At 39.6% G+C, this 13,083-nt stretch overlaps 1 non-coding gene across 1 annotated transcript; it reads right to left on the reverse strand.

Moving 5' to 3' along the window:
• Window positions 1–851: 851 nt before the first annotated feature.
• Trnap-cgg (transfer RNA proline (anticodon CGG)) lies at window positions 852–923 on the reverse strand. The gene has a single exon. It is a non-coding gene; the product is annotated as a tRNA-Pro (tRNA).
• Window positions 924–13,083: the final 12,160 nt, after the last annotated feature.

Genomic DNA, 13,083 nt, shown 5'->3' on the forward strand with positions numbered 1-13,083 from the left:
GATTTGTTATGGGTATACTTCCTCTGCTCGTTTCGCTGCTGCTACTTACTGCTTGCTTGCTGCTGACCTAGCAGAGATCGCCAGAGGTCATAGCACTGGATGATTGGTTGTTTGGTTAAGATTGTTGCCGAATTGGTGGCATTGGTGGTGGGTGTCGAGCGGGGAAAAGAGCTGGTTATTAGAAAAGCGAAGGGAGAAAGATCATGCAAATTATTCGCGGAAATGCCAAAGGTACAGTGTGTGAACTTACAGCAAGGAATGTTGAACGGTCACTTCCGCGCTTTGGCAGGGTATTGAACTTTGGTTGGCGAATTTAGGCGAAAGTACTAAGCTGTGCTGTGATTTGAAAACTGTTTCAAAAGAACACAAAGAAAGGGGGAATACATTGATTTAGCAATTCAAACCTCGATCTCTGTGGGACTGAAATAGTCATGTTCCCGAATTGGATCAGCAAAAGACAGACAGAGAGTATGCAAAATGCAACGCGCGAATGCAATGAGTTGAATATGCATTAGCATTCCTATTTTTAGCGACAGGTGCCTGATTGTTTCTTACCTGGGAGAAATACTCCGGTGTCACTGTGCATAGTAATGTGATTATCCCTCGGGCACGTTTAGGCCGTCCAAACGACCTTGTTCAACCACATATCAATCATTGACTCATTACATATGTTGTATGCGAAGCTTCAGCACGGAGAGATTTATTTCAGAACGGGGTTATCTTGCGATGCGATGATCAATCGTACGTTTTTGTGTTTCTTTCATTACTTAAAAGTATCATTGCGTGGTATTGTAATAACTCACCTGACTTTTGGAATTGCCTCGTCTTGTGCAAAAAATGATTACACATTCGGGCTCGTCCGGGAATTGAACCCGGGACCTCTCGCACCCGAAGCGAGAATCATACCCCTAGACCAACGAGCCACATGGAAGGGGCAAATCTTAGCTGGGACCAGTTTGCATGATGGGATGTATAGCAATTGCTTTTTCAGCTGTAAAGTATGTTCAGATTGATTTTGTGGTACAGTAGAACCCCGATTATCCGCGAAATAGTCGGGCTAAATCGACGCGTATAACGAAAATCGCGGATAACGCAATAAAGGTCTAAAAATGAGGTACAAACACAAAAAAAATCGTAATCGTACTCCACCATGCAGATCTCTTTTCCCTTCTTTGGTCGAACACAAGCTTTCGGAACATTCTATTTAGATAAAATTATAGTGTCATATGAGAGTTAAAAGGTTTGCTATCTGTTTTCAGAATAATGGTTTTATTTTTTCTAAAAATGGCGAATGTATGTGCTAACGTATGAAAATTGACTCGAACTCATAATCGTACGCTGGTTGAAATCTCTACTCGATTTCGAAGGCGTTGGCCAATTTCCTAATTCCATCATTATTATGGTATCTCTTGTTCATTGCAACTATATTTAGCTGTCTTCAGCCTTATCTACGAGTTTTTTTTTGTGTATTCGGAAGGTATATTTATCAATTTGTTCATAAGATGGTTTTTAAAATCGTTATTTTTAGAAATTTAATGGTTTCTAAAATTCCTACACAGAAAACTTCCTTAGTTTTTTACTGGGATTGATGTCGGAAGATTGTGGAGGAATATCAATAACTTTTGAGTAATTGTAATGCAACCATGTGCGAACTTCATATGTTTTGAGCTCTGGGCCATTGTCTTGGCAAAACTTGAATCCTCAATTCTATCCCATTTTGTTGACACTTTGCTTCATATTTTCCTTCAGGATGTTCGAGTAAACATTCTGACCCAATACACCATCGATGAAAACCAAATTCCTCATACATGCACTTTCATATCATCCCTCCACCACCACTATGTTTAATCATTGCTTTTGGAATTTTTTTACTTTCATCGAAACGATAACCATCGGAGTCAAAAATATCAAAATATGATCCATCTATGGAAATAACATCTTACCAGTAAGACTTTGATAAAGATAGTTGCAATGAACAAGGTATACTATAATGATGATGGAATTAGGAAAGTAGAGATTTCAACCAGCGTACGATTATGAGTTTGAGTCAATTTTCATACATTAGCACATTCATTAGCCATTTTTAGAGAAATAAAAACCATTATTTTGAAAACAGATAGCAAACCTTTTAACTCTCATATGACACTAAAACTTTATCAAAATTGAATGTTCCGAAAGCTTGTTTTCGACTTCAAAAGAAGGGAAAAGAGATCTGCATGGTTGAGTACGATTACCGATTTGAGTCACTGTATTTTAGCACGAAAGCTATGTTTTATCAATACCGAAATTATTGAACTATCCATCTGTAAGGTCGTGTACATCAGTGATCAGATAATGTGAAGGACATGACCTAAACAAGGGGGGCGTCGCTGATCAATGGTCAGTTACACCCCAATAGGAAGTATCCCGTGTCGGCCACACATACATAGTATTGGAGACTGCAACATCCCAATTATGAGATATTTGTAATACTAACCTCGAGCCAACCGCGAGTAATCGGTTACATATTACTAACATAGTTGTACGACAAAAATTGTCAAAATATTGGACTCCTGGCCCCGTCAGGCTAACGCCACATGAGCCTTAATAAAATACATATTTGGAAAAAATGACCTAAACAAAAGAGCAAGACTCTACCACTCACTGACAAATTTCGGGAAGGTTTATAGAATTACTAGGGAACTTGCATTCGGGGATAATCCGCACCACATTGAATATATTGATTCTTTTGATGCATATTTATTACTCACACATTTAACTAGCTGTACAAACAATAAAATTCCGAGAAAAGTTTTCTGCTAATTGTTTATTCCTTAAAATTGAAAACAATCTCTATTCTAAAGGGTGTGTCACATCAAATTGCATCACGGAAAAAACACATTAGATATTTAATTTTTAGGAATTATATCTTCAGCTTTCGCTTATAATCAGATAAGAGTGTATAGATCACGTTGGCCATGCTTCTCTGTCAATTTTTCGTAAATTTGGAAAAATGTCGTCGAACGAAAAAGAGCGTCGTGAATTAATCCTGTGCACTCATTTCGAGAATCCGGAGTTGTCACATCGGGACATCGGTAAGATGCTGGGAATCGTCCAATCCACGGTCAGCAGAGTACTAAAACGATACTTCGAGATCCTAACCATCGACCGGAAGGTGAAGAACGGCAAAAATGGATGCTCCGTCAGTGAAAAAGATCACAAGCGCGTAGTTAAGCAGTTTAGACGTGATCCGAGAAGTTCGGTCCGGGATGTCGCCAATAAGCTGAATTTGTCAAGTTCATTCGTCCAGCGGACCAAGCAGCGGGAGGGCCTGCGTACATACAAGGTTCAGAAGGCTCCTAACCGCGACGAAAGGCAAAACATGGTGAGGAAGACGCGAGCCCGGAAGCTGTACACCGAAATGCTAACGAAGCCGCATTGCCTGGTAATGGACGACGAAACCTACGTCAAAGCGGACTTTCGTCAGCTGCCGGGCCTGTTGTTCTTCTCCGCAGAGGACAAATTCAGCGTTCCGGAGGAGATTCGCAAGCAGAAACTATCCAAGTTTGCCAAAAAGTACATGGTGTGGCAAGCGATCTGCTCTTGCGGAAAGCGGAGCGTCCCCTTCGTGATCACCGGCACGGTAAACGGGCAGGTGTACCTTAAGGAGTGCCTACAGAAGCGCCTACTACCACTATTGAATCAGCACGAGGGCCCGACCATCTTCTGGACGGATCTCGCTTCGTGCCACTATTCAAAGGACGTGTTGGAGTGGTACGAAGCCAACGGGGTCACCTTCGTGCCAAAGGAAATGAACCCGCCCAACGCGCCGGAGCTTCGCCCAATAGAGAAATATTTGGCGATTATGAAGCAGGCCCTCCGGAAGAACCCAAAAGTTGTCAAATCGGAGGCGGACTTCAAGAGAAAATTGGGCTCGAAGTATGAATAAAAAGAAAATGCCAAAATTTGTTTAATAGTTTTTATTTTACTGTCTAAAATTTTCAAAAGGATCGGTCAACTGGGCGAATTTCTACAGCGTTTATTCCGTGATGCAATGTGATGTGACACACCCTTTAGGCATTGCAAAATTGAGTGTACACCTTAAATTTCTCAGGACAAATTAGTCTTGTAAGTAAGTTTCTTTGCGAATTAGCGTTCTTTTTTCATCAGTGATTGGTGTCAATGCTTAACCATTGCTTGGGCAGTGTTGGTTTTTGTTTTTTATTGATGTTTGATTTTTTTTTCATCAAAACGGCAAGTTAGAGGGAAGAAATAGATATTGTTATACGTACAATGATAATAAGTATGAATTGTCGTGGAAAGACATTGCAGGAAATAGTAGCTACTGTCGGAAGAACCCGCTCTACGGTGAAGAAAATCATAAAAAAAGTGGAAGTACGAAGAAACCATGCAAAATCTCCCGGTAGAGAACGCTAATGGATCCTATCTTCTGATGACCCATTCCATGAGGTTATGCACCAATGAACCAAATTTCAAATTTAGTTTTACGAAAATGTTCAAAGCGTAATTAGAATAAGAACTAGTTATATCATAAATTCCTTGAAACAAATTCGATGTTTATGTACCAACCTCTCAGAAAGGCGAGTTTAAAAAACTACATAATTATATTCAAAATATTTTAGATTTTCAGTATTTTTATGCTTCTTGAGATATCTCTGCGCTCGCTTAAACAAAATTCAATGTCTATATACCATTGAATGGGTAATTGACTACTTGTTTGAAGAGCCGTAGATAGATCTAGGTTTCATTTTGTAATTTATGTGAAACAAGCATTTGAAAAACAGGTATTTTGAAGCGTTGTCACGTCACAAGCAAACAATGAGAGTCAACAACCCACAAAATTTGGTTAAGATCGGTCTACAAATAGAGGAGTATCAACTGTCTCACCTATCAACTGTGCCGCGACACGCAAAGTATACGATCCATTTCAGCGTGACGTGGTAATATTTTGACTCAATACAAAATTTTTTTTGCGCTTTTATGTATGAAATACTCAAAATTAAACGATGTTTTAGTGAAATTGAGAAAATTTACTACAAGAATCATCAGTTGGACAATATTTTATAGATAGATTGGCTTGTTGTCTGTCAAATACTTTTGTGACGAAACAACACCTGACTTTTTACTGCTTTGGACAGTTGAACATTTATGTTTGGAACGGAACTGAAACCGTTTCAAAACATACAAATGAACTTTCTTCTATGTTCAGTCAACAATGATTCCACGTAGATTCCACAATGTAGAATTGATTCTTGTTTAGACTTCCGGTTTGCTGGTAATAGTACTGAATGACAAAAAATACGAAAAACCCATACGATTTGGGTATTGATTGCAGGTGTCTTACAAGCGAAAGAAGAATATCGTATTCCGATGTCATTTTATAATTGAGGTGTGTGACTTCCGGTTCGTTAAAAACGGAACTAAAAGAGCGAAAATGGCATGAAATTCCACAATACGATCGTGAATGGTAGCGTTGGCACATATCCATGGATTCGTGAAGAAGAATTAAAAAGAAGAAAATGGTTGATAGTGAGCAGATAGGATTCAAGCGAGAGGGAGATAATATTTGAGTGGTAAGAACTTAGGCTTAGAGCGATGCGTGTGGAGTTAGACAAAGAAAGTACACATCCAAGTGCACACGCAAACGGCACGGTTAACGATCAAAGTCAACGTCCAAGTCAAAATCAAAGTCATCTTTAACACGCAAACATAATCGCCCTTGCACAAGTTCGTGCACATGCACACAGATGCATACAAGAAGTTTATCAAAAATTTGCGATATCAAAATCTAATGCGTTCCCCCTGGCGAGCGCCACTCGATGAACCAGGATTGTGCGAGCCATTGATGGCAAGCGCCAGAGTGAACGTGTTAACAATCACGATGTAAAAATTGGAGGTCTGTTCAGAACCACCCCGAATTTTCCCAAACAACGTCATACCGTGTACTACATGTAACAGGTAGATTCAATTTACATAGCTTACTAGCTGACCCGGCAAACTTCGTCCCGCCCAAAATTTGTTTTTTGTTTTCAATATCTTCAAACATTCACGTTTTCTTACCAAGCGCAAGTTTATGAGCCCAATCGCAGAACTGTCGATTAGAAGACTTATTGATTGGTCTTCTAATCGACCCCGTTGAATTTACCTTTTACTAAGAAAATCCTAGTACTTCTACCAAAACTCATCATTATAATGTCAGATTATTTTCAGACACATTTCTTGTTCAAGATTTTGCAACCACTTGCAAATAACATGTTTCTCCATTACATTACAATAAATGTTTGATACAGAAAATATGATAAAAATCAAAAATCTTCACATGCCTGGCTCCATTTGCTTGATTAGTTTTCGAGTCATACAGAAATTTGTCTTTCATTTGTATGGCAGCTCCACCCCTAAGAGAGGGGGGGAGGAGTGTCGAACCACCTCAGAAATGTTTCTTCCCCATAAAACCTTCTTCTTCTTCTTATATGGCACTATCGTTCCTAGAGGCCGTCCGCCGTCTCAACGTAGTATTACTTGCGTCATTTTCATTAGTACTTAGTTGAGATTTCTATGTCAAATAACACGCCTTGAATGCATTCTGAGTGGCAAGCTCTAGAATACGCGTGACCACAGTGCAAGTCAGAGGAAATTTCTTTGAAGAAAAATTTCCCCGACCAGAACGGGAATCGAACCCGAACCCCCGGCATGTTAGGTTTGACGCTAACCACTCGGCCACGGGAGCACATAAAACCTCCACATGCCAAATTTAGTTCCGTTTGCTTAATTAGTTCTTGAATTATGCGGAAATGTTTGCTTCATTTGTATGGCAGAACAGCTCCCCACCCCTTAAGAGAAGGGGGAGGAATATATAACCACCATAGAATCATTTATTGCACCCTAAAAGCTACAAATGCAAAATTCCATTGCACTTGCTTGATTAATTCTTGAGTAATATAGAAATTTGTGTTCCATTTATATGGCATCCCCCCTAGAGAGGGGGGAGGAGTATCTAACCAGCATAGAATCATTTATTGCACCCTAAAACCTCCACATGCCAAATTTCGTTTCATTTGTTTGATTTATTTTCGAGTAATGCAGAAATTTGTGTTTCATTTGTATGGCTCACTGTCACTTTTTTGCAAATGCTTATTATTATAAATAATAGGCTGTATCGATACCTGTGAATGATGTCAAAATGAAGCCTATACTTCAAAGGATGTCTGTGTTTTCATTATTCAATTACTTATAACATAAAAGTTTAGTAAATTTACATTTCAAAATGAAGAGTTCGGAACTTGAGACTGTTCGGTATATGAGACAAAACGATATTTCTCACGTGGTATCTTCAGCGCGAACAGCAGTTGCTCGGTACGTTAGTATGAGAAGTTCAGACCAACTGAACTGTTTTTACGGTTGGTTCATTCAAATTTGAATGAATGGTGGAAGCACTGCTGTCAACACAATTTGAATTGACTAGAAAACGAATTGACAAGCGTTGAGAGCGAGGATGACTGATGAACTATTCTAGTCAATGGTTATTCTGCTTCTTCATGCAACCTGACTTCAATCCACCCTTCTACTCCCCCTGACATGAATCTTGTTACCCGCGTACACAATCTTATTTTTACGTCCATATAAAGAGAAATGATAACTTGGTTTCTGATGCAAAAAGCATTAACACCATTAATGGATGGTTAATTGTCTACTCACCCTGAACTCAAACCAACGAACTATGATCAGGTATGCTTTAAAGGTTATCAGGTATGTTTTAAAGGTCCTCGCGTTAGTATTAGTAAATAGCATGCAAAATAACGTCCAGTTTGGGAGGAATTCTAAACGAAATTTTAGTTCACTTTGTCTCCGAGTTCAATTTTGTGAAAAAACATACAGGTTTATATCAACAAATTTCACAAATTTGTCAATGTTTCTGAACACAACACTGCACGCTATTTTATATGTGTGATAAATTTTCGTGTAAGATACAAATAAATCTAGCTCACCTGTAGTATATGTCAAACCACGTTGGACTCAAACATCGATACATGCATACGGGATACATGAGAGGGAGAAACGAATTCATTTTGGGGGGAGTTCATTGCATTGAAGTCCATTTGACGGGGAAGAATGAAATGAGATAATTGCGTCGTAGAGGGAGATAGTAATCAAATGCCCGAATGACTGCTCAGTCATGTTGACGGAGAAACTGCTGGAAGAAGCCAAAACTCAGTGCCAATTGAATACGAAGGCGACTTTCTTCATAGTTCGCTAACTATCCTCAGTTGAATATGACTTCGTCGAACCCTGTTTGTGGGTATGGCTTCATTAGAATGGAGTCGGTTTTTATGAAGTGAGCTCTACCTTCACGAAAGTTAGAGAGAAACATATATTCTCAACACACATTTCAATGAGAGGAAATGTTTAGAATTAAATGAAAATATAGGAGCAATATATAACAATATTCAAAAAACAGTTTTGGGTTGAATGTGTGAATATTTGTAATCACTTAGCACAAATTGCAAACCCAACAGTTAAGCAGTCATTCCAAGTGTCATATCACGTCTTGCATATCCACAGCTATTAGTAAGCATATCCTCTCGCGGGAAAATTCACCAATCATGTGTGCTGGTTGAAGTATCCTGACAGCACCCAATCATATCCCTGGCAAAACGATCAGCCGAGGAAAGCAATTTCAACAAACTATCACTTTTTATTAGCAACGGCACGTACGCAAAAAATCAACATTCAAGGCAAAACGCCGCTCAAACGCCTGTCGGAAAAGTGGGCCACAAAAGTTGAAAATAGTGCTCACACCAAACCAAATGCTGAAAGCACAAAAATACGATCCTAACCCCACCCTCGCGGGCTCCGCTCCATCATTCACTGCGTATCCTTGCAACCCACCACGGACTGTGCTTTAATTCCTGCTCCATCCCTCATCCCAGGGCTTGCTCTATGTGGTGATGCCTTTGAATAGCGCTGAATGACTTCCTTTTTTATTGTTCGCCTCCACTGTCGGAGGAAAAACGAAATTACTTCGTTGATTTTCTCAATACATATTTTTTCTCCTCCAGTCGCTCCGAACTATTCAGAGCCGCGTAAAGTTTAATTCTCCTCGCAACTATGAATATATATGACTGCTGCATGGCCTGATTTTCCACCCATCAATTCTCTCGCTCGAGAGTAGAGTTCTGCAGAAAGTGGAATTTGTTTCCATATCTCGAAACGATGGATGAGTTTGGTGATGCATACGCAACTAGCTGCTCTCGAACTGATGAGACGCAGATAGTTTCGGCCTTCGCTGCTCTCCGTGAATGAAAAACAGCAAGGACTCGATTCGGAGTGGAATTGCCTTGACCGAAACCAAGCTTAGAACGGGGTTGGATTTGACGATGCGTTCGGGGATCAATGTTTAATTCATGACATTCATGACGGTAACAAAAGTCATTTTCGGGTGCATTTTGTTTTCGCGGGTATTAAGTCTATAATACTAACTGTAAGGGTCTCATTACATTGTTTATAATTTTTCTTAGTTTTTACAAATTGAAATATCTTCACCAAAAATTGTATACGCGAGTATTAAAAAAAAACCTATGCAGTAGGTTACATTTAAAGAGATATTTAGCTATTTGGACAGACTTGTAATGCAACACGTTTAATTGGACGTTTTTAAATCTAATTGTACATTTTTTTCCAAAATATATATTTTTGTCAAGGCTCATATGGCGTTAGCCTGACGAGGCCGGGAGTTCAATATATTGACAATTTTCTTATTATCTATGTCAGTAATATGTAACCGATTACTCGCGGTTGGCTCGAGGTTAGTATTACAAGTGTTTTCGTTATTGGGATGTTGCTGTCTCCAATGCTCTGTACGTGTGCCCGACACGGGATACTTCCTATTGGGATGCAGCTGACCATTAATCCGCAACGCCCCCCTAGTCTGTACCCCATAACTAGCGTGGTGCGTCTTCTCTATTGGACATTTTTGTCGGGGCCCAAATTATGGCCCCATATTGAAAGTCGCCACCAGACGTCGACACGGTACCACTATCATCGCCAAAGTCCAATTACAGGTCAAAATCGCCTTCAATACGACACTGAGTGGTGCCTCGGCATGTCGCATTAAATGTAAGTTACTGTACTACCCGCAAGACTAACCGCGATTAGTCCTCCAACTGTCCAATCACGACGTTTTGCGATGAATTCCGAAGTATAGGAGATTTGTGTAATACGCACCCCCTAAGCGAGAATGAATTTATCTTGACCGTGCTCTCAAAATTTAAGGTAACAATTACGTCAGTACGTAGATTAGTTAACCCTCAGTTATCTGTACTCGTTCTGTATTTTAGATACTGAATAACAAAAGTGCTACGAATTTTATTTTGTAAGGCGCCCAAATTCTAAATTTCCAATCATACGGTGTTAAATGACCCAGCAGAAAGTATATTATCCCATGAGTTGTTTCTCTCAGAGACTCTAAAGCTCAGAGAAACAGCTTGTATGAATGAAAGATTCCATCAGTCTATTCCCCTCATGCCCTCCAACGAAGAGAAGAAACCCTTCGTCCGGTGAGCGTGTTCTCCCAGTATTCGTGCGTTAATTCTCCAGGCCAGATGTGAAGACATGTTTTCGTTGTCAAGATATTTAATTTTGTGAAAACATACTGAGGTCATTTCAAAGTATGGGAAAACAATTGTTTGTGTGATTTATCGAACATGATTTCGAAATATCGTGATGGCTTGCTCATTTTGTTCATTATGATTACATTTGAAGACATTTATTCGTACCATGCAGAGATATTTGAAAAAATCATCTGGCATCCCTCACATACAAGCTATTTCTCTCGTGAGAATGTTTACGGCCGAAAGCGAGCAAATTGCCCCAATCGAGGATATGCCATACTGCCCGATGATAAGCTGATGCGGAAAATATCAAATTGAGAAAGAAAAGAATCCTTTCTTACCATTTTCTTCATCTGAGATATTCACTGAGAACTGGACTCAATAAATATGACCCACAGTTATCGCCTCTGAATCGGTTTCAAGCAACAAAAACCTTATAGAAATGCTGTAGAAAATTACATCGAACATCGCTTCCAAAGGAAAAAATTTTTCTTATTTTTTCAAAGCATGTTACAAATGTAAAACTTGCGTGGTGGGAATTTATCATTGACTAGCACGAATCAGGCGGGTCAAATTACCTGGCAGGCGCGTTTTAGACACATCTCCTCTAAGTTTTTCAGACAGATCCCGAGTCTTGTGCGAAATTTACCTTTGACGGTCGTCAGATTTCGCTCTTGGAAGTCGGATCAAATTTAATCATGGTGTAATGACAGTCGTGAACTTTCCGATAGAATGCGTCGTACAAAACATAGAATTTAGCGTTTTTTAACTACATATACTCGTTTTTTTTTAACTGTTCATTCGAGGATTGTGTGAACCACTAACACTTTTTCGCAAAAATTACATACCTACATTTGTAGTATCCCCATATCATCATAACATCTTTCTATCAACAAAAACCTAAGCCTGACCCGATGGCTGTTGATGTGAACTCGGATTTTAATAAATTAATGGCGCAAGATGAAACCCAAATCCATTGAAAAAACTGTCTTTTCAGTGAACCATGGCAAATAAGAATTCGTTCGTATGCCAATAGATCTGAAAAAACGCCAGCGATTTTCCTAAGGAGGATAGATGATATTAGAATATTTACTATGTATAAGACAACATCATCCTTCTTAAAAAATGCCACCTAATAGAAAAAATATACAGGGTCTTTCAGATTGAACGCTCACGCAAGAAAATCGAATAGCTGCTTATCAAAAATTTATTTCGCTCCGTCGATGGTAACACTGCATTCCCCACTTTGGGACGATAATATTCGGTTACTCGTTCTGTCTGATCGGATGGTTTTTAGTGTCAAGATGTACAATTTACAAGAACGTGTATTTTTAGTGAAATCCTGTTACTCGAGCATCTCGAGGAGGAGGAAATATTGCTCTACTACCAAAACGTCGGAGGCATGAACACAACAGTAGCTCAGTACAAACTAGCGTGCTCTGATGTCTGCTACGATATTTACGCCTTCACTGAAACCTGGCTCAACGACAACACGCTTTCTAAGCAAATCTTCGGTACGGATTACATGATTTATCGAACAGATCGTTCTCGGTCTACCAGTACTAAAATTACTGGAAGTGGAGTTTTGCTAGCAGCTCGTTCGACATTTACCTCTCGTTTAATCCACTCTCCCAATTGTACGGATGTCTAGCAACTGTGGGTGGCTGTTACCATACTCACAAAAAAAAAAGTTTATCTGTGTGTTATATCTTCCTCCGGATCGACTTCGGGACACTGAGTTGGTTTATCAACACATCGATTCAATTTTTTGGGTCTTGTCGACGATGAGTCCTAACGACGATATATTTGTTGTCGGTGATTTTAACCTGGCTTCAATCAACTGGACCAGAAACGATAGAGCATTGTTACTCACATCAATGGCCCACCTCTAGTAACATCTCTTTTGGACTGCTACTACACCGCTGATCTTCTACAACTGAATGGGGCCTTCAATGACAACAACAGGTTACTTGATATCTGTTTCGTCAGTCGCGAGCTTGCTTCTAAGTGTTCGGTTCTTGAGGCACTTGAGCCGTTAGTCAAACGGTGCAGACATCATCCACCGCTGCACATAACATTACGTCTCCGTCAGGATTGTTCGTTTCGTAATACTATAGACACGGTTTCTTATGATTATCGTAGAGCTGACTTCAATGGGATGATCACCTTTTTCGATCATATCAACTGGGACGATGAACTCCGGGATTGTAATGCGAATGCAGCAGCATCTGTTTTTTTTCCAATATTGTCGTTTATGCGATTGATCAATTCGTTCCGAAGAAAATTGGGTCCCCACCTATTAATCCACCTTGGTCCAACCATCGACTGATGCGACTGAAGTCTTACAAACGTGCTGCTTTAAAGAAGTTTTCGCATCATCTTCAATATTTCGTTGAATTCTGGAATTTTTCCCGACATCTGGAAGTTCTCGTTCGTTTTTCCAATCTTCAAGAAGGGCGATAAACATTCGGTTTCG

Source organism: Toxorhynchites rutilus, chromosome 2 (genome assembly GCF_029784135.1).
Source record: "Toxorhynchites rutilus septentrionalis strain SRP chromosome 2, ASM2978413v1, whole genome shotgun sequence".
In the NCBI taxonomy this organism is placed as follows: domain Eukaryota; kingdom Metazoa; phylum Arthropoda; class Insecta; order Diptera; family Culicidae; genus Toxorhynchites; species Toxorhynchites rutilus.